General features: G+C 40.6%; 1 protein-coding gene across 3 annotated transcripts in view; it reads right to left on the bottom strand.

The window, feature by feature from the left end:
- The window catches only part of raraa (retinoic acid receptor, alpha a), a 127,646-nt gene that overhangs the window by 97,872 nt on the left and 12,696 nt on the right, over window positions 1–17,078 (bottom strand). The window contains exon 1 of one of the 3 annotated variants that reach the window (XM_055229784.1): window positions 851–869. The exons of the other annotated variants lie outside the window; for them this stretch is intronic. The gene's annotated coding sequence lies outside the window, so the exon portion shown is untranslated. Of the gene's footprint in view, window positions 1–850; window positions 870–17,078 lie in introns of those variants that run through there. 3 annotated transcript variants of the gene reach the window in all.

The raw sequence follows: 17,078 nt of genomic DNA on the forward strand, positions 1-17,078 counted from the left end.
CGCTGCCCTGTTTATTTGTCATGGCGACATGTTGCTGACAGCTTCCTGTAAACAAGTTATGGGTTTATAGAAATTCACAGAAGATGCTCTGCTGTGTAGAGTTTTCAGAAATACATCTGGTAGGCCTTCTCGGCGTTCACTACTCCAATTTATGATTGTTTCACGTGGAGCAGAGAAGATGGATGCTATATTAGACATTTTTACAGTGAAGTTGTAATTATGGGATAATTTCATAATCCACGTGTCTCCATCTGAAGTAAAGACTGAATAAACTTTTAAAATAAAAGCTTGATGCAGAGATGTCAAACAAACATGTTTTTCTTCCATAACTAATAATGTGTGGTGCACTCTAGTGGGAATTAAATGGTAAATGGTCACATTTTTCTATAACGATTTTCCACCTTCAAGGCACTCAAAGCAAATTAGTGGTCGGAGCTCCTCCTGATATGCCAATTATGACAATTGAAAGGAAAATATTATTTCTAAATTATGTCTAAAATACACCATACTTTTGTAGAAGAGTGCCGATTATGTCTGCCATCAGTGCTGATAACTTAAAATGACTCATTACTAGAGATAAATGGATATCCGATATTTGCACGTGCACTCTCTCCAATAGAGGTTAATATTTTATTTAGTCCAACCAGTTACCTATAAAATAAGAATAAAGTTCAATTTCATTTTGTGTGAAGAAGGCACTGCACAAAATGTGACACTCCAGTTTGTATTAAAACGGTTATGGACGAGGCCCAACATATTGGCCTCATACTCATTTCCTGTTACTTCATGACCGCACTGTGAGGATGTTTGTGCATGGTACAGGTAAGCTCTGTGAGTCCAGCCGACTGACCCACAGAGGATGACAAATGGCTTCAGCGGGGGGCCGTGCTTGACATTTGGGTTTCACGCAGTAATGGACGTTGACCTGTTGGGGTCACTCCGGCTTGGCAACCAGTCAGCACAGCTTCATCCCTGTAACCGGAGCCTAGCAAAACAGAGGTGGACACACATAATCAGTCACTCACTCAGAGCCGAGGGAAGCACCGGGACATCCCACAGGTTGGACCTTATCAGTGGGTGTCATTACTGAGAAGAGACACATGTGTTTGGTATGTGCTTTGGAGCGTCGATGCCAGGAACACAAGTCAATACACTACATTTTATTCTACAGAAGCTCTTATGTCCTTTCTATGTCCTTATTCTACTTATGTACTTTGGATCCTTTTTGGAGAATTTGATAGCTTGTTTTTTTTTTCTTTTATTAAGCTTGCTAAATCCAATTTCCTGAAAATGGGTGTCCTACTACCAAAGAAAGTCGTATTTGATAACCTCCATTTTGTTTTTTTTTGCCCTACTACTTGCCCTACTATCTAATTGTCTCTTGGTGATCTTGATTAGCCTGCTTCAAAATACTTGCGCTAACCAGCCAAGTATGACCTATTAACTTGTCAAATGGTGCATCAGTAAATAGACTGGCTAACTGTCATACTAGTACATGAACAAAACAAGCAGAATGTGCAAACTATTTGTGTTTGATCAACGAAAAAAAGGTCTTTACATACAGTTGGGCAATTAATCAAAGTTGAATCGAAATCATCAGTGTTATACTTGGGTTTTTATATTATTATTTATTCATCTACAGCCAATCCTCTGTCAATAAAAGCAAGTGTTTTTTTTATTTTTTTTATTTTAGTCAGCAGAGATTGAATGAGTTAGAAAAAGATTTGGTATCTTATGTTATCTCATATGTGAAAAAGGCAGATCTTGTGAGTGCAGTTTGTGCCAGATATATAAAGATACGCAATAGTTTGGAGAGCTTTTACCATGCCCCCCTCTTTAATGGATTGGCAGGACACGTCTTTAGTCAAATACGGCCTTACAATCTGATCTTTAGCCACATCACCCAACCCTAAGCACAGTATAGCATATGCACAAGTAATTCCCCTGTAATGTAACGTTCCAGAAGTGGTTGTTAACACAGTAGTGGCCAGCGCTCACCCTCCACTTGGCAACAGGAGGCTACTTTATATACTGTTGTGGCAGCTTTGTGGTAATAATAGAGCCCAGACCCCTGCTCCAGCAAGTGGCACGCTCAGTCAAGTGAGACTTTGGCTAAGAGCGCACACATCCACACTAGCATACCCTCCACACACCCAGCTCGCTTCACAGCTAATGAGACCACTGGGAGAGAGAAGAGAGGGAAAGAATATAAAAGAAGATCTAAGAAAAGAGAGGAGGGCTACAATATGAACAAGTGGACAACAGAGGACTGAGCTCACAATGTTTGGGTTTGAGGGGTTGATGTGACGATGAGCGATAGACTGGATCATTGCCAAAGGGAAGATGAAAAGTAATTTCTGAAGCGAGCAGAAAGAACACAACATCTTGATCAAAAGGTATGACGTGCCGACTAGGGCTGTCAAAAGTATCAAAAATCAGATACTTATCGATACCGAATTTAGCATCGAAACTAGATACTCATTTGAGGAAGTATCAACACTAAAAAAAGTCACATTCACATGACAGAAATGAAACTTATGAAAATAGTTTTAGATGTTGAGATGTATCAGAACAAGTATAAGACACATTTAACTGTCTAAATAAAGTGTGTGTTTGTATTAGGATTGGTATCGAGTACTGAGCGTGTATAGTGGCAGTATACATAAGTAAGCACGGCAAAAAGGTGAAATAAGTTAGTTTTCCGATTTTATAATGCGCCATACTCCCAAATGCAACGGGGAAATTGACAAATGTTGATTCTGATTAATTCTTTTAGTGACTGCACACTGTAACTAGCTATAATACAATTAAAATCTGCATTCTAACTATTAATTTTAGCTGCCCTCATGTGTATTAAATATTATTGACGTATAGAATGTTGTGATGTCATTTGAAATCCAACAATAAAATAAAAAAAAAAGCAGTGGCAGATGCACACACAACATCACAACCCAACATCTATCAATTGCTTTGTGCCTGTAGCGCTGCAGCCTGCTACATTAGGCTCAACTAGTGGATGGATAACAGAGTGAATTTCTCATAGTCCAAAAGCAGGGACGGCTTAAATGTTTGGGCGACAAGGAATAAAGGAAGACAGATGCAACCGAGCCCATGCTTTGTGCGAGTAGAAAAAGCAGGACATGAATTATTAACAGACGTGAAGCCAAACTAAGCTGAGTGAGCTGCCTGGCTCTGTGCTCATCCAACTTGGCTTGTTGTGAGACCACAATGTTTATCACTCAGTGCAGGTGACAGTGCCAGCGCATAATGTCACTTCAGTCTGGCTCCCATGCAGACCAATGTGGCACCGTGGATGTGGCCAGAGCAGCTCCTACTGGGATCATTACCAAGCAACTCCAACATTTATATGGAAAAAGCGTTCGGTCTAGAGTTTTATTTTAATCAAGAGACATTTTAAAATTTGAATATCCAAACGTTATTCATTTCTTTAAAGGTGAACTATGTAGCTTCTCTGGTGGAAGGTGTGCAGCCTACTTATTTCATTTCCCGTAACGTACGTATGGCATTACAGCAGGTGACAGCACTAGCGTAAGGTACAGGTCAGGTTTGTGGAGAGGTGAACATCAACAAAAACAAACAAAAATGCACAGAGCAAAATAAACACGTGTAAACACTTGTAATTGATAAAATACAAGACCGATATGTTTAATTCGATACCATGGGACATTCTAGGCAAAGCATTTACAGCTTCATGAAGACAAACAATCTGAAGTAAACAGCAAAATTCAGAGTATCCTAAATTAAAGAAAAGAGAAACGAGAAAGCCTCTTCTACTCGGTCCTCAAGAGGTTTGTTTTCAAATAATGCAATTTTAAGAACGAAATGCAAAAAGCAATTTGTTAGAAAGTTCTTTTAAAACACCAACTAATTACAAGTAGTCAAGTCAACTTCTCTACACTTTTGAAGTACTACCCAAAAATAAGTCTCACTCCCACTTCTTTAAGCAAGGGACCCATTTTTCCAGCCACCATAGTTTCTCTGGGAGTGAAACTAAATTGAAAGCTACTTCCCTCTATATTTTATGACTGTGGATTCCGGCTCAAAAGGCAGCCCACTTTCTTTTCTAGGAGGTGCACACCCACCTCAGACTCAGCCAGCCTATTGTGAACAGTCCCTGGTGCATTTTTCAAATCAGCACATCTGTGTCAAACATCCAGGGAATTACCTTATATGACACGCTTCGTACTAAATCGTTTCTTCACTTTTCAGGTTGGGTAGAAAAGTAGGAGTGATTTTAAAGCGCATATGACATGTTTTTCAAATGGTTGCTTGCTTTTGGGGGATAGTACCTATAGTAAATATTTATCATAGTTTTAAGTGGCAGTTTGTGGGGAAAGAAAAGTAAATAAGTAAATAGTGTTGAGTTCAAAAACGGATCCTACCTATGTCATCAACGCAGAAAATTCCATCTATAATACAGAGACAATTATGCAGAAGGAATGCATTTTTTAGACAAACATAAACATTCACTTAACAAAGTCGACATTTATTTCTAGTAGTTTAAAGTGAAAAGAGTAGTCTAATCTTATGCACTTTAAATTTAGACCAGAAAAACACATGGACTTTGAGCTAGCTAACTCCACAGTGCAGAACTCCAGTCCCTGCTTGGTTGCTGCCTGAGTCGGCCTGTTTTTCCAGCAGTTCACATGCTACAACTAATCCCTGGTAGACCCGCAGGAAGGCTTCAGAAGCGACCCGAGGCGGAGCTGCGAGAGACAGAGAGCTACGAGGCACGTCTGACTGCACCAAACCTGCCAGAAAAGTTTCACCGTGCTCACAAAGTCAACACAAGAGCGAGCTGAAGTTCTGCTAAGCTAGGGGGCAAGTAGTTCTCAGGATAGTATATGATTTGGTTTACTTCTTATGTGATTCTGTATAATTCCTGGTCCAACAGTGATAATGGCTTCAGGATGGCTAGCTGAAACGTGTGTCGCATCAAACCATCTTTCATTCACTCAATTACACGCTTTTGATTTAAAAAAAAAATATCTTGAAAAACATTCTTGCTGAGAGCTAGCTTGCCTCTCCACAGATGTGACTTTGGTATTTACTGTTGGGCTCTGTGGGCTCTGGATCTCAGACAAAGATGTGAGTCTGGTCACTGGTGAATCTCCCCGTTTTCAGATGGGTGTGACTGACATGTGGATTAGCCAATCAGGGACAGGTATTGTCCGTCCATATCAAATAAATATGGCTGCTTATGAGGGAAAAAATATCACAAGGGACCGAAAAACATTGTGGATTTCTGCAGAATTACTGAGTGAAGCAATAAACTCGTAATCTAAGGTGAGAGAAATGTCATTTTGTTTCTAAATGATAAATGTCCAATGAACTCTTTTGTTTCACACGCATCACTGACAAAAAAAACCCAAATCTCATTGCATCATTATGTATTGGTCGGGCTCGCAATGGGAGGCGTGGACACAAGATTGATATCCTTCTGTACATAGAGACATCATTGTGGATTTGCCAGGTGAGAAGGCGAATAAATGTTGGACAGAAAAGTTCCATAGAGCTTCAAACATGTTTTCAAGTTTATTAATGTTATAATCTTTCGTTACTTTGACCTTTCTACAAGGACTTATATTAAAAACTTTACATAATAGTCACATGATTTTTATCCTGGCAAGCAGTACCTCCATAAAAGCCAGCTTGGATTTGCATTGTCAGAACTGATAGCCTGTCTTATATTGAACAGCACACTCTATTCCCCTCGCACAGTAAAGTGGGTTAGTGCCATACACTATAACAACAGCCATAATTGCGACTAGCCAATATACCTCGGGGTAATATTTTCTGACAAGACATGTTTACTTTGGGCCGACAGCGCAGCCAATTAGAGCATGTCACCGGCGCATACAAATACAATACAAATACGCATTCACTGAAAGGGCTGTGGAGCTAAAGTATGACATGCCCTACCATTATAACTGCACTTGACAATAAAGCAGTACTGTGGACTCCTGGATAATATGCACTTTTATCATTCAATGGACCATTTCCTCCTACATGTATTTCAATTGTGCTGTAGGCAGCCGCAGAGAAGAGTTGAAATGACACAGTGCTAAATTCAAATCAGTAAATATAGCAGCTTTATCCCCACAGGTTGTACGGTAAACATGTCTTCCTTTTGCAAGCTTTGCAAATATCCATCCAGTTTATAATATATCAACAACTAGTGCTGTTAATTTGTTCTTCTCCACCCCTCCGGCTCTGTGCTTCCCAGTGGCTGTCCGGAGCACATGTGTTTCGGGTTACCTAAAGCAGACTCCTATCTGGACTGGGATGGAGGGAGGAAAGAGAGAGAGCGGAGAGAGAGAGAGAGAGAGAGAGAGAGGAGAGAGAGGAGAGAGCGGTCTTTGTCTATGGCACCATTAATCAAGTGTCCTTTTAACAAAAACAGAAAACCAGATGAGAGACAAAGGGAAGAAGACGTGGGGGGTGGACCCTCATTTAGGCCCGCAGAGTACGAGAGGAGCGGAAAAAAGATGGATAGACACAGAGAGAGAGAGAGGGAGAGAAAGAGATAGAGCAGGGAGGGGGGTGCCTGCCTGACCCACACCCAGACCTTCAATAAATCAACCAGCAACAATAACAAGCAAAGTTTTCATGTGGTTTGACTGATTAATCAGGTTTTTTTCATTTGACATGGGAAGCGCCGGAGTCTTTTCTTCTTCTTCTTCTGTCTTGTATCTTGTGGGAGAATGTTGCAGGGAGTCTTCGAGACCACAGAGTACCAGGATCGGGATTTTTAAAAGACACTCCAAGACTAGTCAGGAGCAAAACAGTAAAGAAACTCAAAATGATACAACTTGTGTATAATGACAAATAAAAGATGTGTGCATGAATCACTCACTCAATATACAACCCTTAGTAAGGTTAAAATAAGGAAAAAATATTATAATATGTCTTCTTTTAACCTTGAATACCTAAGCTTACATCTTTTCAAATTAAGACACAGTACTGTACAAGTCCCAGTTGTCCCGAAGCATATCCGTCTATTCGCTGCTCCTTTCTACACTTACTAACACACACACGCACACACACACACACACACACCAGCACCGCATCCCCGCCTGCTCTGACTGACCAGAACTCAGAAAATATGCAGACTGTGGTTAAAAACAAGTTTTGATTAGGTTTTGCATACAGGGATCTAAAATGTTATTAAAATTGCAGTAAAAAGTAACTCAGTAATTTTTTTCACGCCTACTTTGCACTTTTAGCACAACTTTAGCAGCACTTGTACTTGAATTTTTTATCCATGTAACTGTACTTTTAGTTGAGTACACATTTTCCAGCACTGCCAACAGGGTCAACTCACAAGACCAGCCTACATTAGACTGACATCATTTTCACAAATCTCTCAAAAAAGATCCTCTCTGCAGTGAGACACTTTTTAAAAAATTTAACAACATTGGGGACCTGCTGAGGCTAAAATCCGTGGGAGTGGGGGGCAGTCCTCGGAGAGTTCTAGCGAGGTGCCAATCGATGGGCATTGAGTGTGGACACGGAGGCTCCGGGATCAATCGGGGGCTATTACAGAGATGTGTCTTCTGGGATCAGGGGTGAGGAAGAGTGGGGAGAGGAAGGGTGGGGAGTGTTACATCTGGGGGCCTGTAACAGTGTCCACAGGGATGGTTTCCAATGAGTGGTTTTAGACTTGCAATGAACAAAAAAATGTGCCACACAAAAAAAAAAAAAGTAATTGTTTTTGTGTTTTTGTGATAAGTTCAGATAACATAAGGATTGCAGAAATAGACAGATACATTGATATACTGGGCTGATATTTGCACTTTTAAACATATCGTCTTATTTGGGGAAAAAAAAAAAAAATCACAATCTGTCCCATGTACGCCCAAAAACTGGCAGAGCTCATCGCCCGTTTCTCTGGATTCTAATCAATCGGTACAGGTCTTGAAATAAATGTATCGCTCTCTAAAAGATTGATTTTGAGTTGAACAAAACTATTTATAGAAAGAATAAATCAAAACTAGTTGTAATTTATTGTTTATTGTTTTTTATTGTTTGTATTTCTTGTCTGGATGTCAGTCAAGATCTAAAAGGAAACTGCTCGGGGGATGAATGAACACAGGGATTAGATATCTACCAACTTAAAAAAATTCTGGATGGACTCCAAAAATACAAAATGTGACTTGTGTTGTCATGCTGCTGAGTGGAATTGGGGAAAAAAGAGAAAACAACAGAAGCCATGTTTGATTCCGCAGCATGGAATTGCATCACTTATTTCATCAATAAGGGATGTGTACTAAGTTAGAGAGAGAACATGTCGTACTGATCATGTACAGCGGCTAATGATCTCCCACGAGCCCCAAAGTCACACGGGGAATACATCTCTCTCCTATATACAATGTTCTCAACACATACATATCTAGAGGGGAATTTTTTTTTCATTACCAAGTCAGTTTTCTCTCTCTCTCTCTACACACTGGAAGTTCGGAGAGCTGCCTGTGCACTGCTCTGTCGATGGAGACGCTTGATTGGCTCGAAATTGTCTCGGCCTCACATAATCCAAATCCGGTTTTGCGTGATCTTGGATGGTCTGGATTGATTTACAATAAAAACCCTCCAAGTTAATGTAGAAGTTAGCAGGTTCCCAAATAGGAAAAGCTAGGGACTCAGAAGTGGGTTATAGGGATAATTTTCATATTTATAACCTTATTGTTTTCATCAGTAACAAACTTGGATTCTAAAATATAACAGGACAATGTTGCGTGCAGCCACAGCCTTTATTAAAGTCTTTTGTTGAAAGCAGTGCCTTTTGTTGACGTGAAATAGACTATTAAAACGTCAGTGAAATGTCTTTACCAGTGCTTACAAAATGGAGTTGAGGTGCCATCGCGGCTGCTGCTCCTGCTGTCCAAAAGCCCTTCTGTGGCTGATTAAAAAGAATGTGTGGAGCTTTGGGGAGGCAGCGCTACAGCAGAGCCCAGCCTGTGAGGAGAGGACTCTGGGTTTCAACAATCTGGGTTCTCTTTAGCTTTGGACAGGCACCAGGGTGAGCTGCACAATACACTTCTGTTTGAGAGAAGGACAAGTGAGGACCGCCCCCAAGTGTCTCTCTGGACATACTGAACAGATCAGACGCTCTAGGAGACAACATGTTAATCAACTGTCATGAGTCAATGATTTCAGTTCAGCTTTTGAATAAATATGGGACAAATGAACAACAATGTACAAAATAATAATCATGAAACTTGTAGACTTTACTTTGGACAATAGCAGAAGTTATGACACGTCATCTGTTGCTATAGTTTTTGCCTTTTAAGCACAAGCAGCCACTTTGGGATTGTTGGCAGCAACATCCAAACCCCAGGCAGCCTTTGTACTGTAGAGTTTGAGAGCTCGGAGAGGTCAGTGCAGCTGGAGTAGCAGCCATCACTGTCAAACTAAAACAATAGAGTGGAAGGAGATTGGGAGTCCCAAACACAACTGTGACAAGTTCAAGAAAAAGTGTGCAGAGTGAGTACAGGCAGCACCTGTCCCTCTTACAGCCATGTCCCACAGCCCATGGTGCTCTGGTGCTCACGGAGTCTCTCTCATGGTAAAGGGGGAGCGGGCCGCCCAGCCTGCCAGCCCACCACGGGGAATTTGTTTATGTTTCCTCACTGCCAAGTTCCTGTCAGGAGGCGCCCCGAAGAGGAACAGCAGGCTGCTCATGTACAGTTAGCTACGCCCTCTCCTCTGTGCATGAGCTCTGTGTGCACAATATGGGCCGGGCCTTTGAAGCAACACTCAGATCTGGGGAGGTCGCAGTGACTAGGGTTCACATACAGACCGACGTCATGCTTTATGTCTGCTCTCTGCTCAATTCAAGAACTGAAACACTGTATGAGGCTATTTTACCACTGCAAATGGTACAATCAGTTTTACTGAAGCTTCAGTTGATTATGCCAGTGGTTATTGGTATTGTTAAAAAAAAACAAAAAAAAAACAACAACAAGCAAATACCACATGAAACACTATAAACAGGACTGCTGGCTTTGCAGTCATCAAGTTAAGTGTGAAAATCTCAATTACCCACAATAATGCTAAACAGAAAATAGCTTTGTGGCTTTTCAACACAGGCAGTGAATTATGACAACACAATCATTATTGCTAGTGCGGCTAAGTCCTGCCCATTAACACAATGCCTTGTATGTGAGTGTGTTTTTTCAGTCCTCTTCTCTGCGCCAACAGCACTTTGGTCCAGCAAGGTCAGCCGGTGCATAAAAGACATTCTACGGTGATTCGGAGGAGGAAGCCCCTCATTTGTCTTTGCATCATGCATGTTTGTGTGATTGTCCAGTCAGTGTGCAAAGGAAGACCAGGTCAGACAAGGCCAAGCAGAGGGGCGTGGGACACGAGAGAGAGAGACGAGGAAGTGATGGACAAAAAAGAGGAAAACCAAAGGCCTGGGTGGAAAAGTGTTCCACCAAGTGGTTAGAGGAAACGCAAAAAACAGGAAGCAATTGATGTCAGCTTGGATGTGGAGAGCGCACCCACTGCCTGTCACGTGGTGGCACATTTCAGCACAAACTGTGTTTACGCACATATCTCAGATAACAGCGTCAGCTGAGAGGAGGAGGCACAGGGGAGAACTGCTGCCTCAATGACATTCATGCAGGCTTGTCAAACATCTCCATTTTTCATGGTGCTGTCTAAAAAAAAGAAACTGTGGGTGGAGTGAGCTCTGACGATTGCAAAATAAAGTTGAGTGAGCAGCTGCGATGGTGCAGACTGCACTAGTGAAGAAGCACACTGCCACAGTAAATATTCAAATGCCACGCAATGAGATATGCAGCCGAAAGCCCAAGTGAGCCTCAAGTTGTGCACTCAAGCACAACACTCTACACTTCTGACAAATCTGACAAACGCAACTTTAATCCACGCCTTCTGTCGAAAGCCATAAATGCCTAAGAGTTATTAAAACTGTCACAGACACAAAAGTTTACTCCAAAGGCAAAAAAGTGGATCAAGAATGTGGAGTGAAGTGACAATGTATGGAAACCATGAATAAACAAGACATTTCTCTGGAGATAGAAAGTCAACAGTGGTCTGAGGAGAGGGAGAGGCACAGCAGCAAAGCGACCTACCGCACACCGAGTGTGAATCATTAAAAGCATGTGTTCCACATCAACTGCTGGGGCCACGTCCCAACCCACTTATGAACGCTATCTGAATGATGTTGGTGAAGAGGGCTTTAATAGCGCTTTATGTGGAGACAAGCCGTGAGGTCAGGGATACAAGTAAAACACTGTAACAGGCTGTGCCCTGCCAACTCTCCACATAAAATCAATGAAGCAGCTAATATTTTACAGTCATGTGAAACTATGTTCTTCATAAAACATGGGCTGAAAATGTGCATTGGTTCTACACAACAGAACAGTTCTCATAATTACTATCCTGCCAAAAGTGTTAGTGAAGCAGTCATTTCCATATTGTACAGTGAACTCAACACAGACAAGTGCAATCACAAGACAGGCGTGTTTACAGTGGTAGCTATGGTTACGGTACTGTTTTCTCCTGATACTGAGATAAAAGATAAGGAGTAGGCTCTAACCTTTACTGTAGTCGGCGCTTGAACAAAACCAGATTTATGGAACACAATGAGTTCTCCCTTCACGTTCTCCTTTCAGAACAAGCACACAAGTAACTTGTTATGTTTGTTTTAATCAGATCAGTCAAAAAGAAAATAATAATAACAAAATTAACCTTATTGACGTCAGCACACCAATAATTTATTTTTTGATTATATGTAACTTTGATTACCCAATCCACCAGTGTGTATTGCCAGACTAGGCCAGCTCCTAATGATGAATATCTGTTTCTGCTTGGCCTTTGTCGCTTTAACATGACGGAGCAAATCTGCCCGCTTCCAGATCCAACTATGATGCAACCAGGCCTAATGCAGCATGAAAGTTTACAAAACAGAACAAATGGTCGAAATAGAACTTAAGTATACCTCATTTAAAACTGTTTCTCTGACTTCATGTGATTAATTTGAGTTTAGTCCATATGCTCATGGTTGGAGCACTAAAACTAAAAAGGTAATCATTATTTTCAGACCAAGTTCAAAAATCTCCATTCCTCATGTGATCTCTGCAGGTGGGGCAGGGTGACAGTGAGGAGGAGACAAAGTGATGTAATGCCAAAAATCTTAGTCATGATCCTGACCACAAACCCATCCTAATGTTATGTATACAGAGAAGGATGAATTTGCTCCCCACAAAGTCAAGTGTGGAGTGCGAACATGTCCAATTACCGACAACTGACAGGAGCGACACATTTGGGCTTACCCCAAAAACGTCAATCTGGCCCTGAATCGATTGCAGTTCCTAAGCTCTGAAGAGAAACAGAGAGAGAGATATTTGAAACCGGGAGCTTTGTGGTCCTTATCCACATGTTGCAGACTGAGCGACTCCCCTGGCCCCTTTACTTGGCAGCGAACCACTTGCAATATACCGAAAACTCTTACGGCTTTTTCCTTCCTCCACTAGAGCCGTAATGACTCCACCCCTTTCCCGACATATTTTTCCAATCCGCATCTGTCGGCTCGGACGTCACGTGAAAAGTGGAGTGAAACAGGGCTTTTGTGGTGTGAGAATTACCTCGGGCCGTGGCGAGCACAGTAGCGCTTATGGCTACAACTCAATTACTGCAATGTGAATCAGTTGGCAGTGGAGAAATCCCCTTCTCCGGACGCACTGACACAGGGGACAGAGAGGCGCCTCCATTGGTCAGAAGAAGACAGAGCTAATATAGTGTGTCATCTCATCTTAGCAGGAAAGATATGCCAATGATTATAAAAAAACACTAAGGAATGTGTAACTTAAACAACAGTGAAGGCGAGTGTGCTGAATCCTACATGCTACAAGTGTGATCCCAGATTTAAATTTAAACAGGCACATGACAGTCAGACATACTGATAAATAGCACCTTTGTGTGGCAGGCGTTGTGGAAAAAAGGTTAAAACAATTCCCTGAAAATAACAGGAAAAAGGTTTGGGTATGTACATGTTTAAAAAGAGCTTTGAAAGAGCGAACAGATGTCATATGAATGCGAAGTGCGGCTATGCAATAAATCAGATTTGAATCGAGATAGAGATTAATTTCTAATCATCAATAATCAGCTTGGGTCTTTCTATTTGAAAGGTCTACAGTTAATCCTCTGCCAATAAAATCATGCAGCTTGGAGGACTTTAGAGGAAGAAATTACAACTATGGAACTGGCAATTACAAATCTGAAATCTTTTTATTAAAACTAAATCAAACTGAATTGAAAATTGTGACACGAGAAAAAGCATGTTTGTTAGTTTTTTGTAATATTGTCAGATTACCCAACTGCAGTTAAAACCATTTAAAAAGAAATACATTTGTTAAAAGTATAAAAAGAAGTGTATGTTATTTCCTTCTGAAACAGAAACAGATATGTTTTCCTCTTTCCTGAGAATTGAGCGGTTTATAAAAATGTACAAATGCAAGTATCATTTTTCCTCTAGACGTTTCTCCCTTCACTATGGCCACTGCTGTTCTGTGTTGAGCATAAAGCAGAATGCATCGGGACAGATGTTTTGTGACAGGCGTGGTAATGAGTGCGTTTTAATTGGGGCATGATCTGACAGTAGTACGAAAAGTCCCTCCCTGCAGACCAAAGTGACCTTGATGTCATTTTACAAGCAGCAAAAGAATTTCACACTAATTCGTGAACACAAGCAACTCACACAGCCCTCATAAGTACTGCTTTAACATTAAGTGTCCGTATAATGTGCCTCTTTGGGCTACAGACTGAAGAATTATGACTAGGGATGCAACAATCCCGCTTTTTCAGTTCCGATACCGATTTTGATAGTATAGTTGAAGTATCTGCCCATACCCAATATCAATCAATACCAGTGCAGAGACTGGAAACACAATTTGTTTCCTTAAAAGAAAAAGAAAAAAGACAGAACTGATCCAAATTTGGTATGTAGCTCTTATTTATCTCTCAAGTAACTACACAACGTTTTTGTATAAATAAAAATTCAAACATTATTATAATATTATCATTATTAGAGTCTTTCTGGGCCGACTACGTCCAGTATAGATCGATTTCATCAATTTATATGTCCAAAATAGAAATAGACTGAACCGATATTTGGAAGCCGATATCCGATACCAGTATTGGATCAGTGCATCCCTAATTAAGCTGTTTCACAGTGAAATACAATGGAGCAACACTTGATACAGTTTTAATAGAAAACAGTTGTGTTATGTTACCCACTGTAGCTAAATGTAGGCCGTCTGTTAAAAGCCTGTAAAACTATTTAAAAGATCATCACCATCAGCTTCAACCATTTTATGGCTAAGTACTTATTTTGGGAAATAGCAAGAGTGCCGCAAACATGCAGCAATAAGATATGTCTTAGGCTCATAAAGCTCGACTGGGAGTCTGGGACTAGTTACACTTTTAACTTCAAAGGCTGTAAGAACAGTAATACTACTGGGTATATGCTGAATTGTTCTTCAATATGTGCAGTAATCAGAGCTGTTTTATGCAATAAATGATACTCATGGTTAGAGCCGATATGGATTTTTTGTTTCTGCTTGTGTTGCTGAAGTAAAGTTTACGAATGTTGGGTTATGCAGTAATTTTATGCATGATTGTGTAAACATACAGTCATATTTTTTGCCTAATTTTTCTTAGCATTTTTACTCTGTCATTATTTAGTCAATGTGATGTCTTGAAACATGAAATGATCTTATCACCTTAGGTTCTTATTATAAAACCTGCACACCCTGTAGTTAGACCATAACAGAACAAACATGTTATTATTATATTACATGTTAATATTGAGTCTCTTTGCAGATGTGAAATCTTTCAGTTAAACAATCCTCATGAGCCTGACATTCTTGTTCATCTAAATACTTGGGTTGACAATGAGCAGAGCTCCGGTCCAAAAGTGACAGACGTTTACACTGCGAGTAGGAAGTGTGTCTGGGTGGGCAGGGGCTGGAAGTCACTACACTGATGAAAGTGGACAGGAGTCGCCAGGGGTAATCACATATCCATCCAAACTGATGAGAAGCAACTTACAGCACAAACTCACCTGAAGAGCACACGGTCACAAATACAGGAGTAGAGACATACACATACGGCAGCTCAGACAGTCCATCTGTAGTCCATTTTCCAATGCACCTCAATATACTGCACCACCAAGACCTCAGGTTCAACAAGAGGGAGCCAGGAAGAATAATACAACATCGAGGCCACTGCATCACATGGATTCTATGCCCGATTATGTCCACCAGCTTGCTGCGGTTTCTATTGTTAGGATAAATAACTGTGCTTAGCCATTTTGTACAACCACTGCTATAGTTCATTAATGTACTAAGGTCATGTGAAGATAAGGTAAGGATAATGACATATCTATGAGTCTCACAGCTGTGATCAAGACAAATACATGATATTCCAATCATAGAAAACTAACTAAATAGGACAAGAACTACTGATAGTCTTGACTGGACTGTGCAAAGTACCAAGAGGCCTGACTGGTCTGTGCACCAACAAAGAGGCCACTATAGTTTGAATGTGTACATATACAATGAGTTTTATACAGTCTCTGCATGGGACTGTCCACACACACTACTTGTAAGTAGTCTAAATATTGCTTTCTTTAATTCAAGTAAATTCTCTGGACTTTATTTCTGTTTCAAGGCTATATTCCTCAAAACTAGTCCAACATGTATAGGCTATAATTAGGGCTGGGTACCGTTTGATATTTTAATGATACCTGCTTTTCGATACTTGTTCCTAGATGGTTCTTTTTTCTGTGCCTGTATTTTTTGTACATGTAAATTAATGGCCAGTATTATTAATCCTTGAATTACATTATAACTATGTTAATTCATATTTAGTACTAGGCTATATGCTGTCCAGTTATAACAAATGTATGAAAATGAACCAGAGCACACAGCTGATCCTCATGTGGACTCACACACTTTCATTTTTCTTTTCTTCATATACTGCACATTAGATGAGAGGCATCTCATGGAGCTGCTTTTTGTTTACACTTTTACTACACGGTTACCGGAGCAGAGGATTATGGCGAACTTTATGTGGACTTGTTTGGATACATTTTTACACAGATGCGCTCCACACCAGATATATTTAATACACCACATTTATGTAGGACCAACGAGGAGGAGGATTTTGGAGTTCATTATCTGTTTGGTTTCAGCTTTACATGAACACAGCAGACTGTGACTGGATGTGGATTTATTATTATGCATTTGGACTTTGAGATACTGTAAAGGCCCCGTACTGGAGGCTTGATGCGTTTTTGAGTGGATACGTTGCAACTCTGCACGCTGTTCCTTCATCTCTGTTTTACCGGTAAGATGATACACGGCGGTTTGTTTGAACACATGTAGGACTATGTTAAAACATGAGTTGTTTATGTTTTTTGTCAGTGCGGTGTATTTATTGGCTCATTGATGCATTTAAAGCCAAGGAACCAAAAGTTGGCACCGAACAAACTGTGTTTTTTCAGTACCACTACTGACCAAAACTCTTCAGTTGGTTCCTACCGAGTTTCAATACCCAGCTCTATTTATTTATTTATTTGTTATGTATGTGAATTTGTTTAACATAGCACCACAACCATCTAGCACTACAAATACCAGTATATGCCATGTAAACCTAAGCTTTTTTCCTTACATTATGTTAAAGGAATATGCCTTTACTTTCTCACTTTGTTCAAGTTTATGGACAGAAACAGCATTGTAATTTGAGTAGGTTCAACATGAGACTTACTAAGTGACACCTCTGCAGCTAAAGATGCATTGTGTGATAAAACGTGCTTGTGGCTCCAGAGCAGAGCATAGTCAGAGAGGACGGGCTGCCCTGCAGGGAGAGTCATGAGCTCACATTAAAAGAGACACAAAGTGTTGTTTTAAGTCACTTCTCTCGAACTCCACAGGCAGTGCAGTGTTCTCCTCCTCCTCCCTGACTGAGAGCTGGAAAGCCCCTTCAGTCACACATAGATCACATAACCTCTGCTGACACGGGACCACAGC

This window comes from Periophthalmus magnuspinnatus, chromosome 19 (genome assembly GCF_009829125.3).
Source record: "Periophthalmus magnuspinnatus isolate fPerMag1 chromosome 19, fPerMag1.2.pri, whole genome shotgun sequence".
Lineage (NCBI taxonomy): Eukaryota > Metazoa > Chordata > Actinopteri > Gobiiformes > Gobiidae > Periophthalmus > Periophthalmus magnuspinnatus.